This window comes from Dipodomys spectabilis, unplaced genomic scaffold (genome assembly GCF_019054845.1).
Source record: "Dipodomys spectabilis isolate Male_0828 unplaced genomic scaffold, ASM1905484v1 ptg000141l, whole genome shotgun sequence".
Classification (NCBI taxonomy): domain Eukaryota; kingdom Metazoa; phylum Chordata; class Mammalia; order Rodentia; family Heteromyidae; genus Dipodomys; species Dipodomys spectabilis.
Window position 1 is genome coordinate 4,665,747 of NW_024870818.1, and position 17,167 is coordinate 4,682,913.

Below are 17,167 nucleotides of genomic sequence, written 5' to 3' on the forward strand. Positions count from 1 at the left end.
AATGAAGCTCTCCAGGCACATCCAAGGGCATGAAGTGGTCCACAATGCCGACGGACATTGTCCTTACTTCGTTCCCTTAGACCTACTTTACAAGCTTCTTTCCTGATTTTCCTACTCCTTGTGTCCTTTTCCCATTCTATGTCAGGATGTTCTCCTCTCATTTAATCTTCACAACAAGCTCAAAAATGTGAAGCAATTAGGTTGAGGTCAGAGAGCTAATCCCCATGGAGACAGTTTGTGGACTTTGGACCCAACCCTGAGTCTACGTTCTTACATGGTTCACCAGCAACATTATGCCATTGAAGGAGGACTCCAAGGATCCCCAAATCAAGTTGTACTTTTAAAAAAATAATTAAGGAACTGAAATCACTGAATATGCAGGAAAGCGTAAACAATCCAAAGGGAGTGACATCTTTAAAAAGGAAAAATCAAATTTAGAAAGGAATAATGGGAACAAATTGGTTGATTGGGAATCACTCCCTCACCTAAGGGAGGTCTTAGTCCAGTAATACAGGTAGGTACCTTCAGTGCCAGCATAAAATCTCCTGCTAATGTGTTTCATAACTCATGAGCAACTTTTGATTCATTCATTTTCCATAAAAAGAATGATAAATTAGCAAGAACTTAAACTCATCTAGTTACAATCAAGTTCAAGCAAAGCCTTCATTTACCAGAGCTGAACTGAACCTTCTTTCTACTACCCTTCAGCATCACAGCCTGACTGATATGACCTAGGTAGACTCAAACTATCCTGCTCTGAGAAAACAGTCAGCATATAACAGGGTGGAAACCAAAGAACTAGTACTAGCCATCCTGACCAACCAATACTAGATCATCTTGCCTTGTTATTCTAAAAACATACACACACATTCCATACAGGGATCACAGCCCATTCATTACCAGAAAGAACAAGTTTCTTTTCCAGCACTCTACAGATGGCCTGCTCCAAATACCTCAGTTACCTAGGAGAACAAGGCCCCCAGGGGCAAAGAGCCATAAGAGGAGGCAACATCAGCAAGGAGAGGAACCAGGATTGCCACCACTTCCCAGCAGTACTGTCAGTCCAGCAATGAAACTTATGTAGTCTTTTTCCGAGGTCTACAGTTTCAACAAACAACAAAGAAGTTCATCCATCCTCCTCTCTTCCTCCATCCCATTACTCCTACTGCACTTGGGCTTGCTTTTATTAATTCCTTCTGTTACAACATCTCACCCACGTAGATCTGAATAAGCACTCTGTGATAACATGTCTGACACTCCACAGGAAGTCTGGGCTGTATCTCTAGGACTGTCTGCCTCTCAACAGGCAATAAATCTACTAACAGTAAAGGAAATAGGATGTACCTAAAGGAAAATCTTTCTTCTTTGACCTTTCTGATCAAGAATCTTCTCTTCAAACTGCTTGAAACAATCATTACTGGATAATTTTCATATAAAGGACCTAAGTTTCCAAGCCCACCCTTAAAAGTATCCCTCCCTTGGTTCCTGGCTGGTAGTTTATATGTCCTGGCCACTCCTCTTTCCCAATTCCCAAGTTTCCCCCCAAATATCCCACCCATCAGGAGAGCATTACCTGCTACCATCTCAAGGCAGTATGTCACCTGAAAACATCTCTCAGGAAACAGTCATGCACAATTAAATAAGCCTATAAACAAATGCAGGCCCAAGGGAAGGGGGAAGGGATGAAGAAGGCAATTAAAAATTAATAAAAATGCTCAAGCACAAATCACTCTACTGGACTTGAAACAGAATGTCATTATATAAACTGACCTTGTATAATTGCTTCTGGATATAAGTAGGCCACCAGCTGTAGCTTGGCAATTTTGGTGTACAGAGATGGGGCTTGGAGGGGGGCAGTCAATGGCTAATTTGGTGTCACTTAGGTGATTCTACTCAAGTCTGTAGGTATATATACAGAAAGGCCGGTGAACTAAATTAAGAAAAAATATTTTCATGTAGGTATTAAAAAGTGATAAGGGCTGGGAAGGTGGCTCAGTGGTAGAGCGCTTGCCTTGCATGCCAGAGGCCCTGGGTTCGATTCCTTAGCACCACATAAGCAAAAAAGAAAAAAGCCGGAAGTGGTGCTGTGGCTCAAGGGGTAGAGCGGTAGCCTTGAGCTGAAGAGCTGAGGGACAGCGCCCAGGCCCAGAGTTCAGGCCCCACGAACGGACCCAAAAAAAAAAAGTGGTAAATGCCAGTACACACAGTAAAATGTATAAAAAATTCAATTACTAACTAGTCCAAATTAAAAGCTGACTCCCTTCAAACTCTTTAGATTGACTTTTAAAATGACACATTCTCCACTACTTAATTCCACAGGCTGCAATAACTGACTGTAAATAGAGGTAGAAATTCAAAATTTTAATATTAAGCACTTGGAAATGAAAGTCACTATGCCATTTATCCTGCCATAAAGAATCAGAGAGATATGGTGATACCTGTACTCAGCAAGCTAAGGCAGGAAGATTTCAAGTTTGAAGCCAGCCTAGGCTTTGTGGCCAAGACTCTCAGAAAGAGAGAGAAAAAAAAATCAGAAGTAGCAACAGAATGAATAGATTTCATGTCTTTGTTCATTGTTGGTGGTATTTCCCTATGTCATTACTGTGAACACTTTGCTTTATGGTCAATAGACATTGGGGAGGTAGGGTACAGGGAAGAAAATTAACAACAGCCCACAGTCTCAGACATTTGTTCACAGCAGTGTACAGAATGTAACATTTCTCTGGAAGAAAACATTTTGTGATTTTTTCAAAAATAATTCATTGACAGAAACAACTTTTGGTGGCACCTTTTCTTTTCTTTCTTCTTTTGGCAGTCCTGGGGCTTGAACTAGGCCTGGGCTCTGTCCTAGAGCCTTTTTGTTCTCTACAACTTGAGCCACAGCACCACTTCTGGCTTTTTCTGAGTAGTTCTTATTGGACATGAGTCTCATGGACTTTCCTGTCTGGGCTGTCTTCAATCCTCAGACCTCAGCTTCCTCAGTAGCCAGAATTACAGGTGTGAGCCACCAGTGCCCAGCTGACTTTTTTCTTTTAAAAGATAGTTTTCAAATGAACAGATTTCCCAATCCTCTCATCACTAAGTTTTATTTCAGCTCCTCTGTGGATTTAACTGAACCTCTTGGATATAGGCAAAATACACCAGCAAATACAAATTCAGTTCTGACTGGTGATTTCTGGATGGTTTGAAAGTCCACTGCTTTGGAAGAAATTCCATCACACACATATTCATGCTTCTATTAAACTGAGGATTTATTTTTGTAAAAGATTTCCCTGACTTTTCAACAGTTTCTTATGTTGTGAAAAACTAATATGGAACTATGAGAAGTAACAATACTGCTTGACTGGCAGCAAGTTTTTACTTATTTGTTTGTTTATTTAATTCAGTACTAGTCCTGCGGCTTAAACTCGGTCTGGATACTGTCCATGAGCTTGTTTGTTAAGGTTAGTATTCTATCACTTGAGCCACAGTTCCACTTCCAGCCTTTGGTAGTTAACTGGAAGCCAAGGCTAGCTTTAAATCTTGATCCTCAGGTCTCAGCCTGATAAGTAGCTAAGATTACAGGCATGTACCACTGGCATCTGGCAGCAAGTTTTGTTTTTGTGGATTTTTCTGTCAGTCATAGGGCCCAGTTGCTGTCCCTGAGCTCTTCAGCTCAAAACGAGTACTCTACCACTTCCAGTTTTCTGGTGGTTAAATGGAGATAAGAGTCTCACGGACTTTCATGTCCTGGCTGGCTTTGAACAACAATCCTCAGATCTCAGCATCTTGAGTAGCTATGATTAGAGGTGTAAGCCACCGGCATCCGGTTTCATCAGCAAGTTTTTATTAATCAGAGTAACACTTGGATATGGAAGTGGCTGATGTTAAATAAATTCTGATTTCTTTCTAATTTCTCATCTATAGATTCAAGTTGTCAACTTGTTAATGTCTACTAGTTAAGCTTTGTTTTGTATAATACATATATGATATATATCATATTACTATATATTTATATATTAGTTATACATTATATTATATACACACATTTGTTTTTCCATAGTATACAAACAGGAAGGATTTATCATTTTTCTGTGAGACATTAGATTATGTAGAAAATATTTGTGAACAATTTATAAAATGAAAAAGTTCCTGTGGGTGTTTTATATAGTATCTTTGTACTGACAAGATTTCACTCCCAGGGCTGGGAAGGTGGCTTAGTGGTAGGGCGCTTGCCTTGCATGCATGAGGCCCTGGGTTTGATTCCTCAGCACCACATAAGCAGAAAAAAAAAAAAGCCGGAAGTGGTGCTGTGGCTTAAGTGGTAGAGCGCTAGCCTTGAGCTGAAGAGCTGAGGGACAGCGCCCAGGCCCAGAGTTCAGGCCCACGACCGGACCCAAAAAAAAAAAAGATTTCACTCTCAAATAGATAAAACTCCTATGATGCCTCCTGCCCCCCCCCACCAAAAAAAAAAAAAGGATGAGGAGAGGGTCTGTCACCTCAAACAGGTATTCTATAGACAAACCCCAAATAACCTCTGAATTCTAGTAAAGTACTTTTGACGATTCTTGTCTCCCCTTCTGCAAATATAAGTGTTTACACTGTCTCCCTTCCAACATGAAAAATTATAACCTCAAAAAATTAGGAAAGCATTGTGTGAACATAGCAACTTAGTATTGCAAAAAGCATATTAATCACTGCTTTTCTGTAACTTCAATAAATATTTAAATGTATACCAATGACAGTCACTGTGTTTAAGTAACTTTGTAAATTGCCTTTGAGAAGTTTCTAGTGACAAATTTTCTTTTTTTCTTTTTTCTTTTTTGCCAGTTGTGGGGCCTGAACTCTGGGCCTGGGTGCTGTCCTTCAGCTCTTCAGCACAAGGCTAGTGCTCTACCACTTGAGCCACAGTGCCATTTCCGGCTTTTTCTGCTTATGTGGTGCTGAGGAATCGAACCCAGGGCCTCATACATGCGAGCACTCTACCACTGAGCCATCTTCCCAGCCCGTGACAAATTTTCTTAAGAGAATACATGGTTGGTTATACCAAAGAAGACATCAGGGAGCGTAAAGGACCACAGTCCCGGACTCCAGGACTCCTCAACTTACCTATTTGGAATCTCAGAGAGAGTCACCCTTCAAAACAGACATAAAAATTACAGAACAGAGCCCAGGTTGTACCTCAGTGGTAATGCCTTTGTCTAGCGTAAGCATCTGGGTTCAAAGCCTCAACACTTCATTAAAAAAGAAAAACAATCACAGAACATCCTGCAGGTTGTCAAGTGTAGAAATGTTTAAATAATATATAAAAGGAATCAAGAGAGTTGGCCCAAGGTCTGACACCTTAGAGGAAGAACATGAGACAAGCAAGGTTGTATTAAATATGCTTCTTACAAGACAAATGAACAAATAACACCCTCTTCCTGACATTCATTCACTGAGTTCACATGGCAGAGCACTCACTGTAGTGGGCCCAGGCCTCATCAGGAACACAGTTCTAGGAAGTAGTTATTAAGGTTTCCTCACTTTGCAGAGTCACTTATGTGACGCTCCCACAGAGTAGAGAAGGGACGCAGGAAATGGAAACTCAAATGTCCCCCTCACTTTCAAGCACAGAGCAGTGAAGTTGGTGTCCCAGAGGGGAGGGGAGACAGCCACCCCCATTCTCTTTAAACTCTCTCACCAGATCTGAATCTAGATCCAGACCCCACTCCTGATGTCCTCCTGTAGACTAGAAACCCTTAAAAACCTCTGCTGCTCTCCCTACCCATGCCTTTGTACAGGCTATGACCACCCAACCTGAAATGTCCTTCTTACTCCCCCCTCATCCTTCAAGGCCTAGGTTCGAATCCTACCTCTTCCTCTGTGAATGAACTGATTTCCCCCAGGCACTGTATCTCATTTAAGCATTCAGGATCACCATCCAAACCGAGGGCTCTTTAAAGAGAGTTTTAGTCCCCTGAATCCAGCAGTGCTTCCAAATGGATTAGCTCCAGAAGAGCTAAGATCCATCCCTGAATCTCACTCCCAAGTGTCATAAACAATGCTTTGGAAAGGACGGGCTCCCAGCATCACAGTAACCAAGTATCCAGTGTCCCTCCTCACTCACATTGTTCAAACTCTGGGATACTACCTCTTCTCCCTAACATCCAAGCCCAGTCTCTTGGTAGAATACAACCTTCCTAGTGACACCAATGCTGGGAGTAGGCACAAATAAACCACGCACCCCTCCACCCCCAGATTCCACCTGATTCCTTTCTTGCCTCTTCTCCCTATCTCAAACGTTGGTTGAATTTCAACTAGTTATTGGTAGGTGGTTAAGGTTTGTTCTTGCTAAGTGGCTTTAAAAAAAAAAGTCACTTGGATTTAAAATACATATCCTCTAGAAGAGTGACATTTTGGCCTTATAGCCAAATGACTTTTTAAGCAGGGACAGAGGAATCATTCAATCATTCAACCAAGACTTATGGCTACATATTTAAGGAGGTGAAATAGTAACATAGCCTTCCCTGATCACTTGCCAAGAAAATGTGTGTTATGTTACCAAAATAAAAGACATGGTGGTGTTTGCTCAAAATATGGGCAGACTGCTGAGCTGGAAACCCGGTGTCTTTTAACAAGAAAATTCAAACCACTCCAGTCTGAACTATGTCAAAGACCGTTGTTATCACATACTGCAGAAAGAACTGATATGGAATCATCAGAGACCACAGCAATCCATCTTGGCACTTCCAGCTATCTACCCTCCTCTACTGGGCCTGTTTTTTACTGTCCCTGCATGATCTACCACTCCCACAGCCTCTAATCCCCACTCTAATGCTGTCAGTACCTTTCTCCCCCTTCTAGATGGTTTCATGAGTGGGGTAGGGACAGGAAAAAAAGCTAAGTTATATCAATCCTTGAAACCACTGGTGCCCACCTGAGCCTTTACTACACCACTCAGTGTCTGCATTTGCCTGAAAATTTCCATTACAAAGAGTTTTTTTTTCCCTAAGAGGATCTATCAGAACGTAAGGAACAAAAATTCAAAAGAGAAACATTCAGTTAAAAATAGGAGCATTCATGAGAGATATTTTAAGTTCATTTGAAGAAAATAATTCCTTATGTGGTGAAGAGAGAAGAAAAGTAAAATGGCTGCATCTCATTTAAAGAACAAAAGTTACAAAGTTCCTCATAAACAAGCGTTAGTATTTAGCCACCAAATCGTATGTGTAAAAATACATCTCACTGGCTTCAAGTGTCAAATATACTTATTATTTCTTAGTACCAAAGAGGGATTGGATCCAGAACCCATGAGGGTCCTAAAACCCTGGGATGCTCAAGTCTTTAATAAAAGTGGCACAGTATTTGCATATGACCTACCAACTACTTACAAAACCTAATACAATGTAAATACGTGTAAGTAGTTGTACAGTGTTTAACTTATTATTTATTGTTCTACACCCTCCATTGAAGAACTCACAGATATGGATGGCCAAATATATGGAAATGGTGACATCGTAACAAACCAATTGTGCTCTTTCAACATTAGACAAATATATTTGATTGTGAAAATGACCAAGCTTCCCAATGAACAAGCTAGGGCCCAACCTGAAGAGTGTGGCTTTTTAAAAAATACAGTTTTGTTACTCCTTGATCAAGACTTAGAAAAAAAGAAGCAGCAGTACTTGGATGTCAAGTGCTTTTCAAAGAAAATAAACAACTTAGAAAAATCTGAAGTACAATTCTGAGGTTTATGTCTCCTAAATACCTTGCTAGAGTGTTAACACCTATAGTCTGAATTCCTGATGTCGGTGGACTCATACGAGGCACCTGTGAAAGTGGCTGTACAGGTTTTATGCTATTTTGCAAAGGAGGGGGTGTGCAAAGCCAACACTGAGTGGGCTGCCATGGTTACCAAGATATCTGATGTCAACCCTGGAACCAAAACCTCCTGCCACAAGATCTCAATCACTAGTCTCCCTACCCAGGGTCACTCTTGCTGGACTCTCACCTCCTTATAGCCCTAGGAACGTTCCTCTGGGGTCTTCTACAGACAGAAATGTCCACTTTCTCTCCCTGAGGCAAAGCTCTCCCTCTCTGATAGCAGTGGCAGGTTTCCTTTGTCAAGCTCCTTGCCCTGCCTTGACCTTTCCAATCTCCTTTACTCCTACAGCCCCATTCCTGCAATCTTCTGACTTCTAGGGCAGCCACCTCTGCTGGCACCACCTGTACCCCATCCCAAGCTCAGGACTACCCCCTAACACCTCTGGTCCTCTTGGTTCTTGGCAGCTTTATCAACCTTATCCACCACCAAGACCACCCCAGGGGGCCCTCAGCAGTGCTGGGTCAAGTATGTTGCTGATCTTCCCTCATCCCACACCTTTGTCCCCTGGATACTCTTAAGACTCCATTAAACTGGGGGGGGGGGGGGGGGGGGGCGGGGGAGGGGGAAGCCGCCCAATGCCCAGTAGCTTAACTCACCTCCCTCCATACCTTTCTTAACTGCTTTCCTTCCATAAAATGACCATGAGTCATTTCATCTCTCACCTCTTTAAATACAACATACATGCTTTATCCTGTACCATCCCTGCTCTGTGGGGCCACCGGTTCCCCCACTCACAAGCCAAATTAGGTGGTCTAAGTCAACAAATCTCAGCAAGCACTTACTTAAACCAAGTGGTATCTGGCTAAAACAAACAGACAAAAAGATGTTACATGGCCAATTGTAAGGTAAGTGCTTAAGTGGAAATAGGGCACAGAATTGTGAATAGGGACAAGGCTATGCTAAGAAGGCTACTCAGGGAGAGAAGACTTGGGGGTGAGCCAAGGCAGAGGGCACAGCAGGCACAATGGCCAGAGGCAGGTGAGCTAAAGAGTGGAGGGAAGAGGCGTTGGGAGAGGAGGGTAGGTCACTAGCAGCCTTGTAGGTGACAATGGAACTTTGCCTTCATTCTGAGGAGATTGGGAACAATGGCGGAATCTAAGTAGAGAAGTAACTTGCAGTAATTTCCTTTTTTGTTTTGCCAGTCCTGGGGCTTGAATTCAGGGCCTAGGCACTGTCCCTGAGCTTCTTTTGTTCATGGCTAGCACTTTACCACTTGAGCCACAGCACCACTTCTGGCTTTTTCTGTTTATGTGGTATTGAGGAATGGAACCCAGGGCTTCATGCATGCTAGGTAAGCACTCTACCACTAAGCCACATTCCCAGTCCCAGTAATTTCCATTTTTAAAAGATCCCCCTGACTTCTTTCAGAGAATAAAGAAAGGGAAGAGGGAAGCCCTGTCAGGGGCCCTGAGCAGCCTGGACTCTGACCCACTTCTCTGGCTCAAGCTTACTTCCTCAATACATGTCTGACCGGTCAGGACACCACACCTGCTCCACAGCAAGAACTTCTAGTAGCTCCCCACTACCTCTGAACTATCAGGTGCAATACTGTGGCCCACTGCCCTCCTCCAGGCTCCCCAGTGCTCTGCCCTCAGCCCTCCATGAGCCTTCTGCAATGTCTTCTCTCCTCCCTGCTGCAACCCCTCGGCCCTGTCTGTCTTCCTTTCTCTGCCCCTGAAGTGTTATTTGTTCATTCTGCAAGGCAAAGCCCAAATGCCATTGCCCAGGAAACCTACCGTGAGCTCCAGATACGACTGCTCATTCCTTAGTTCCCAGTTAGTGCCCACCCACTGCAAGACCCAGAACTTCCTGACAGCTACAATACACAACGCAGTACACGGGACCGGGCATGCACTAGATGCTCAATCCGTGCATGTGGGCTAGCACACAAGCTTCCAGTTCACTAGTCACTAGCCTGAGGTCTTCATGATGGGGGAGAGGGGTTCCCGCTCACATAGCCAGTGAGTGCTCAGCACTATTGACAAAATGGACAGCCACAAGGAGTGGAAGGACTTGAGCAGAGCCTTCGGTGACTCCTGTCCTCTCTGCCAGCACCTCTAGTGGGCCCACACAGTTTCCTAATGTGTTTTTACTAAAATCTATAAATGCAGAGAATAGCACCCAGAGGGACCAAATCAAGCTGTTAGCAGCAGTTACAGTGCCAAGTCATGGTGGAATTTTCATTTTTTTTTAATCTTGAATATTGTTTCTAAATAAATAACTTATAAGAAAAAAGAAGCCTTTTAGGAAAAATGCCAAAATAGCACCACATCATAAAGAATGAGTCCAAAAGTGTAAAAATGTATCCAATAGACACACTAGGGACGTGAGAGGACTGGCTATTTAATACACTTACAGAGTAAGATTACCAACATCAAAAATGTTTTAAATAGCTTTTCGGAAGTAGCAATTCAAACTACTGGCCCTGTGCTCTTATGTCTGAAATAATTGTCTCACAAAACATAAAGCGTTAAGTGTTGTTCTGAGCATCTTGGGCTCTTATTGAAGACTCTCATCTAAATCCCAGGTGCTTTGGAATCCAGTATAAACTATTCTCATTAGCTCCTGTACTCTAGCTCCAGCTACACAAATAAGCCAGCCACCTAGCATGGGACATTTCAGTGACTACTCCAAAGAGAAGTACACATTTAAATGAGACAACTCATCAAAGTGTAGAATCAACAAATTTGATTCTAACTTTCAAGAAGAGTCCCATGTAACTTTTATATAAAATAGTTTATTTAAACAGAGAAAATCTAGTTGCTTTAGTTTTCATGTTCTTAATTGACTAAAAGAGAGAAAAGGAAAATGCATGTTATTTAGGTATATCCCTCACTCAGAGAGTTCCAGAAACAGAACTATCTATGGTCTATCTATTGAGTGGCAAAAATAAAATTTGAATTCAGCCAGGTCTGTTTCACAAAAGACTACACATTTTATGACTGCTTAAATAAAATAGAAGAACAGACCCCCTCCCCACATTAAACGAAACTAACCTGTGGAAATATAACAATGAAATCTCCCACTGTATAACTAATGAAAACTAATTTTTAACAAATCTATAGAGAGAAGTCACATCTGTGATAATGTAATATTGACTATAGAGGAACTCAGGAATCTTCTGGTGTAGCAGACTTCTTGATCTGGGAGCTAGAAACACATACATGAGTGCATCCTTGAATATCAGTGCCCTTTGCATACACAACTCTTTGCTATATCTCAAAAGGAAAAAAAATAACAACCTCAGCCAATGGATTCCAAATTCATGTTCTTAAACACTGAAGCCACCACCCAACCACTGACACAGCCTGGACCCAACTCTACCATTGATTACCTTGGATAATCCATTTTTTTAAGCATTCTGGTAGCCAGGCCAGTGGCTCATACCTTTAATCCTAGCTACTCAAGAGACTGAGATCTGAGGATAACTATTCAAAGCCAGCCCAGGCAGGAAAGTCTGTGAGACTCATCTCCAATTAACCACCAGAAAACCGGAAGTGGCACTGTGGCTCAAGTGGTAGAGAGCTAGCCTTGAGCTGAAGAGCTCAGGGACAGTGCCCAGGCCCAGATTTCAAACCTCACGACGGACACACACACACACACACACACACACACACACACACGCACGCACGCGCGCGCGCGCGCCATTCTGGTAAGCAATGCATAGGCTCAACATATTAGAGTGAAGATACCTGAATAATAAACCTGGTTTAAACTGTCACAGAATGAAAAGTAGAAAGTATCAGTTTCCCAGCTACTGGGAATTTCCCCACTGTAGCCACATCAGCTTTGAAGTGAGAATGAAAAAAATTAAACTCTGCTCTAAGGGAACATTTAGAGGGGCACAGGAAATTATTTGTGGCAATTTTTTTTAAATGTGGTAAGCTCAAGTTAACACAAGTATTTCAAGATATGTTGTACTTTTATCAACAATTCAAACTCTTAAAAAGTTGAATTATGTTATAATAATTAAGTCATGTCAAGAAGACAAAGCATACAGAGTATGCCAACACCGCCATCCAGCTTAACAGAAAACTCAGTACAAATATCTTTTTCCAGCAGTAAAGTAAGCAAGGAGGCCCATTAACAACTTCTCCATCAAATAAAAAGCTCCTCTCACTGAGGCTTTGTATGGGGTGAAAAGCCCTATCACCAGTAGATGATGATGAAATCATTACATCAATTCTCTCAAAGCCTTATCCCACACACGCACACACCTCTTATGCAAACAATAATTGCCTCTCCAGAGAGAGGACTATATTCATCCTACAATTTAGAGACCGATTTGGCAAGTGCCTCCTAACAGCTAGGGCAACTGAGAGTAAGAAGAAAAAGACAGCTGGATCCACACCTGTTGAGGGTGTGCTCTCCTTCTTACAGGGTGTTTTCCATTATGAAGCCAGGAAATATGGCTTTTAAATGACCACAACCTCGTTTCGTCAGTATTTTAACCTTTTGTACACACCAAGTAATTGATGAAAATGACTTTAGTTTCCCTTAAGCATTTACATAGAAGACCAAATGGCCATTAAGAGAAATTTTATTCTGGTAATTTATGCACCACTATCAGAAATGTTACAATGGATTGATTGCATAATCAAATATTATCCCAGTTGCAAGATTTCAGTATTTATAAAATAATCCTGTGCATTTAGTAACTTTTAAACAGACGGTCTGATAATTCTACCAGAAAAAGTCATTGAGCAAGTTAGCTAGAAAGAATTAAAGTAATGATTAGTGTCAAGGACAAAGAACTTCAAGGACAAATCTGTCTCTGAATTAGGTTTAAAAAACCACTAGAATTACGAGGAAACATTAGAAATCTTTTTCTTTGAAAAACAAAGGCTTTATCTTTTCTCCTAATCCGTCCATCAGCTGAAAAAGCCCCTCCCCTCCCACCTGTCTGTCCAGAATATCTCTGCTTTATATCATCATGGAAAGAAAAATGATTAATGTTTTGGGATTAATGTTGTTTAAACTAGGACGCTCTTAGAGGAGGAACACTAAGGCAAAATGCCTTGATGCCTCTTATCATATTAATAGTTATCAAAATGAACTCAGGGAAAAAAAGCAAGAAGTTTTTGTTTTTCTCTTTTTTTAAATCTTGTTTGTTCATTTATCTGTCTTTGTAAAGGGATGGGGGGGAGATGGAGGAACAAAAGGTGAACAAATGGCAGCAGTGGCACTCCAGACACTATGTTGAAAATGAATATATAACTTGTGGGCGGGGAAAGGAAAGAAAAACTGGGAGAGATTGAAGGAAGAGTTGACACTGTCCAAAAAGAAATGTACTCATGACTTATGAGACAGTAACCCGGCTGTACATCGCCTTCATAGTAAGAAGGAAAATAATACATATTTAATTTCAAAGGGTAAAGAAAATACATTTGAACAAACAGTATGGAGAAAAGTCAACCATGAAATATCAGTTCCACTTTTCTATTTTTAGCATAATTATAGTTTATTAGAATTACAGAAAGACAAGTGAGAGCTTAAAATTAAAAAAAAAGTCTGGCATCTATGTGCCAACTCTCCTTCACCAGGCCAGAAAAAAATCAACTCACAGTATTTTTACCATACGCAAAGTGTACCTAATTTTCCTCAAATGCAATTTCATTCTTTGAATTTTAAAAAACCCACTATCCGTGTCTGCCAAATTCAGCTGATTTTGAATCTACACAAATCTAAACAGTTCCTACAGGGTCATGATTTTGGCAAGGAGAGGCTGATGCCAGGAGAAACGTCTACATGGATCCCAAACATGACCAGCCCTCATTTAGCATTTCTTAACTCCACTGGGGCAGTGCTAGGTGATGATGGGTAATCATCCTATTTTGTCCTCAAAAACAATCCTGCAAAGCAGGCATTACTGTCCCAAATCCAAATGTGGGAAATGAGGCTCAGATAACAACTTGCCCAGGGTCCGTGAACAATAGTTACAGAAACCAGACTTGTGAGAAGTGAGGGAAGAAACTCAAATTTAATTGAGAATTAGGCCTTTCATCATACATATGCCACCAGCACCAAAACAAGCAACAAACAAGAACCAAAAATAACACATTAGGGGCTGGGAAGGTGACTTGGTGGTAGAGCGCTTGCCTTGCATGCATAAAGCCCTGGGTTTGATTCCTCAGCACCACAGAAACAGAAAAGGCCTGAAGTGTTGCTGTGGCTAAAGTGGTAGAGCGCTAGCCTTGAGCTGAAGGGCTGAGGGACAGAGTTCAGACCCCACGACCGACAACAAAGAGCAGTGAGCCTTCGCTGCTGCGCTGGGCGGGGAGCTCCACACGGTGGGGGCAGGGAGAGAGGGGTGCAGGTGAAATTATAAGGACACTTTAAGGCTTGGGTGGGGGAAGAGAAGGTTTATTCGGATTACTCCAGTGCAGTTCCACCAGGCCCCAGCCCTGGTCTGATTGACAATCCTAATCTGGCTTAAGAGTACTCGTATTCTGGATAAAACTCCCGATTCCACCAGGCTCAATAATCTCCATTCAAAACCAAGAGGAAAGTGACCGCCCCACTCGGCCAGTCCTCCGGGTCAGCTGTCACCAGAGAGCCCCGGCCTGGGCTGGGCCGGTCGGTCCCCGCCTTCCACGTCCTACTCGCGGCCGCGCCGTCGCCTCTTCTGCCACCCCATCACCTTCCGAGGCACAGTAATTACCCCGGGAGAATCTGTTAGAACACGCCGAGCCCCTCGCCACCAACTGGCTTCACAACCTGAAAAGCTCCAACCAGGGAAGGGTAGGAAAACAGGATTCTAATTGTCCTGAACAATTAGTTTGCCGAGTTGGGGCGGCCATTGGGGAGGCAAGGGAGCAGAGACAAACAAGCCACCCCTACGTTCGGGAATCCTTTCCAACCCAGAAGATGCCGTGTTTTAAAGATGACCTTTCACGCGTGGCACTTAGGAGCTGTGGCTCGGGTCGGCTCCCCTCCTTGATGGAAGACCCCGGGGGCGCTCAGCGGCTTCCCAACCCCGCGTGCACACACTGAGGGCTAGAGAAACGAGCCGGTGCTTCCGTGCCTCCGGCAGGGTCCGCGGCCGCCAGCCCCGCGGCTCAGCCCCACGCCCACTTCCCGCCCGCGAGGGGTTTGCCGAAGCCCGCGGGGCGCTCGGGGCCTGCCGGCTCCCCCACCTCCCGGCGTCCCGGGCAAGTTGCCGGGGTAGTCATTCCACACGGGCGGCGTAGCACACATGCATACGTGTGTGCATGTGTACATACATGTACACGGATGTATGCATATATCACAGAGGTCAAAGGGGAAGGTTCTCCCTAAGTTTCACCGAAGCCGGTCTTGGGGACCCGGGTGGCCGGGCTCGCGGTGGGGGGCGGGGAGAGGCTGCCGGCGGCTCCCGGGCTCGCAGAACACCTGATCTCCCCATGCGGCACCCGAGGCCGGCGCAGTGCGAGGGTGGGGTGCGGGGGCGCCGGCGAACGATCCCACACCGCGCGATCCGCACCCCCCCCCGCAAACGCCGGGGTGCCCCAGAAGAGGACGCCGAGCCCGCAGGCACCCCTTCCCAAAGCCTAGCTCGCTTGGGAGGGGGGGGCCCGGAAGTTGGGGTGCAGCGGGAAGGGGACCGTGCTCAGGCCCGGGGCGGGCGGGTGCGGAACGGGGCAGGAGGCTCTGCAGAACCGCAGCGGGCTTTCGCCATCTCTTTCCTCTAGGGTGCCAAGGTGCGGAGGCCCGGAGGCGGCCGGAGCCACCCAGGAGCGGCGTCCACGGCAGAGGCGCCGGGAGCCGGCCGGAACTGGCGAAGGGACGGCGCGGGACAAGGGGTCCAAGACAGGGTCGGGGGCCGAGGAGGGGGAGGCATGTAAGAAAGGGGGAGGCGGCAGGGCGACCCCACACGCAGGGCCCTACCTTGTCCGGGAGCAGCTCCAGCTCCGGGGGGGCGGCTGGGGCGGGAGATCCCGGCCGCATCCACGTCCCGGCCGCTCCGCGCGGCTCAGCCCGGCGACCGCCGCCGCTCACGCTCCATGCGCGGCGCCCGGGACTAGTGGCCCGGCGGGGTCAGCGGCAGGCACCGCTCAGGCACCGCTCCGGCTACGGCTCGGGCTTCGGCTCGCCTTGCCTCCGGCACTTGTTGCCGCCACCCAGGCCACAGCGATACACTCCGGGCTCCGACTCCCGGCGCCGCCGCCGCCTCGGGGCGCCCGGCCCGGCCCCGCCCCTAGGCCCGCCTGCCAATCCGGACTGGCCCCGCCCCTCGCGTCACCGCCCCGCACGGCCGACGGCCGGACCCGCACCCCAAGTTTTGGGAAGGCGGGGGTTCGGGCCAACCTGTCGGCTCGCGGGACCTGCCCTGGTGAGCGCGTCCCGCGCCTTCCAGGGGCCTACCCCCCCCCTCACGCCCTCACCTGGAAAGCCTAGGGTTGGGTGGGGAAAGAGGGCTCCAAAGACAGGCAGCCCCCGCCCCGCGGACTGAAACTCCAAGCGTGTCAAACCGCAAGTCGAGCCCCAAACCTAAACCTCTCGTGGTCGTCCGTGAGAGACTCTCGGGGAAACCGGAGGACTCCGATGACCTTTCCTGGCCAGGCCCGTGCGGGACCGGGGCCTAGACGGGATCCGGGCGGTCCCTCGAGTACTGGGGACGGCAAGAAATGGTTCCACGGCGGGACAGGGGGTAACCTGGGCCAGGGGAGGAGTCGGGAGGGTCTTGGTTCTCGTGGTGAAGTGCGCCGGGTCTCCTCGAGGTCCCATTCAAGTCTCGGGAAGCAGGAAATGCCTGGTGCGGGGCGGGGGCGGGGGGGGGGGGCACTGGGTCGCGAAACCGCGCCGCAGCCTCGGGCTGGGCTGATGTCTAGGCGCAGCCGAATACCTGAGCGCTGACCTCTCCAGACGCCGCTGGACTTTGCGGGCGGGGCGGGGCGCCAGCCACACCCGCCACGGGCAGGGGGGCCCGAGGACCACCCACATTCAGCGCCCCCAAACGTAGCGCCCCTGCAGGCTCCCCAAAGCTCTGCATACCACGTTGACGCCAAGCGGCTGTCGACAGCATTTTGGGGCCCGAAGGTACACCGGATGGTCGCCCTGATGGTCCCGATTTGAAAGGCCCACGTGCGCTCCAGGGAAGCAAGCCCTGCCCGAGGCGCACCCGAAAGACACGGCTGACCCCGTGAGGATTGACCCTTACCTCCGCTAGTTGAAAACCATTCCTTCCGGAGAGTCACAGTGAGGAATTAACACTCAGCCCCAACTATTGCCTTTTTGTTGTTGTTTCAAAAGACGCTTACCAGGCAACCAAACTCAGAGCTAACAAAGTGTGCATTGGAGCTGGGGGCTGGTGGCTCACATCTGTAATCCTAGCTACTCAGA

At 46.1% G+C, this 17,167-nt stretch overlaps 1 protein-coding gene across 2 annotated transcripts in view; it reads right to left on the reverse strand.

Moving 5' to 3' along the window:
* B3gnt2 (UDP-GlcNAc:betaGal beta-1,3-N-acetylglucosaminyltransferase 2) overlaps positions 1-16,000 on the reverse strand; it is a 31,502-nt gene extending 15,502 nt beyond the window's left edge. Inside the window, exon 1 of one of the 2 annotated variants that reach the window (XM_042691199.1) lies at positions 15,713-16,000. The gene's annotated coding sequence lies outside the window, so the exon portion shown is untranslated. Of the gene's footprint in view, positions 1-485; positions 564-15,712 lie in introns of those variants that run through there. The other variant, XM_042691200.1, reaches the window with a different exon arrangement.
* Between the last annotated feature and the right edge of the window lie 1,167 nt (positions 16,001-17,167).